Source organism: Polistes canadensis, unplaced genomic scaffold (genome assembly GCF_001313835.1).
Source record: "Polistes canadensis isolate GaletaPanama2010 unplaced genomic scaffold, ASM131383v1 scaffold_184, whole genome shotgun sequence".
Lineage (NCBI taxonomy): Eukaryota > Metazoa > Arthropoda > Insecta > Hymenoptera > Vespidae > Polistes > Polistes canadensis.
The window spans coordinates 41274-42406 of record NW_014569731.1 but is presented as its reverse complement, the minus strand read 5'-3'; the positions used below and the strand labels follow the sequence as shown (position 1 = coordinate 42406).

Genomic DNA, 1133 nt, shown 5'->3' with positions numbered 1-1133 from the left:
GAGATTTTGAAGCTCGTAACAAAATCGTTTTATCTTCGTATTCATCCAATTTGACTAATACTGAAAAACCACGATATTCGATAGGCACTATTATCGGTTCACCGAAGCGTACAACGACGGAGATTAGAAATAGAAATTGACGGAGAGAGAGAGAGAGAGGGGGACAGAGAGAGAGGGGGACAGAGAGAGAGAGAGAGAGAGAGAGAGAGAGAGAGGAGTCAGCCAACGATTTTTGTCCCTATCTGACTATAATACTCTACGGCTTTGTTCGAATACTTTTGGTTTAACGGAGATAAAGAATAAAAGTCGAATGATATACAAAAGGATTCATTTTTCTCCTCATTTTCTTTTTCTACCCTTACTTTTTCATTTTTCCTCTTTTCATTTCCTCTTTTTTGTCTTTTTCTTTTTTCAAAAGAGAAAAGTAGGACGACTAGCGCGTTTTTTCAGAAGAAAGGAAAAAAAATATTCAACCTTGACACGAAGTCGACGATTTAGGTTAATAAAAGAAAGAGAAGAAGGACGAGAACGAAGTCGGAATTACAAGCGTTGTAACCCGTAAACAAGTGCGCGACTAGTTGATAAGCGGGACACTTGGGAACGTCGATAATGCAAAGTCGTGCTTGAAAACGGAAAAGAGGCCGGCTTATCGGTGGAAAGCCCTCTTGATGTGGCTCGATATCGTTCGTGTTTACATCGATAAGTACTTCAACGATCATATATAGTGTAGCTTAGGTTTATGAGGGTATCTCTCGAATTTGTGCGAGAAATTAAACGACCGAGCCCTTCCCTTTGCGTTCCTATGTGATTCTAAAAAAAGAAAAAGGAAAAAAGAAAAAAATTTCTCCATCGATTTTTCTCTTGATTTAAAAAAAAAAAAAGAAAAAAAAAAAAGAGAAAAAAATAGAAAGCTCGTTAAATTACAGAAAAAATGTATGCAAATACGTATAGTCAGAAAGTACACTTCCGTTGTTGGCATAACAATGTTATTTAAAAAAAAGAAAAAAAAATAACCTTACAGGTTACGAAGAGGTAGGTAGGTAGGTAGGTAGGTAGGTAGGTAGGTAGGTAGGTAGGTAGGTAGATAGGTAGGTAGGTAGGCAGGTAGGTAGGTAGGCAGGTAGGTAGGTAGG

At 37.8% G+C, this 1133-nt stretch overlaps 1 protein-coding gene across 1 annotated transcript in view; it reads right to left on the bottom strand.

Moving 5' to 3' along the window:
- The window catches only part of LOC106789459 (bifunctional heparan sulfate N-deacetylase/N-sulfotransferase), an 87939-nt gene that overhangs the window by 62779 nt on the left and 24027 nt on the right, over nt 1–1133 (bottom strand). The window lies entirely within an intron of this gene.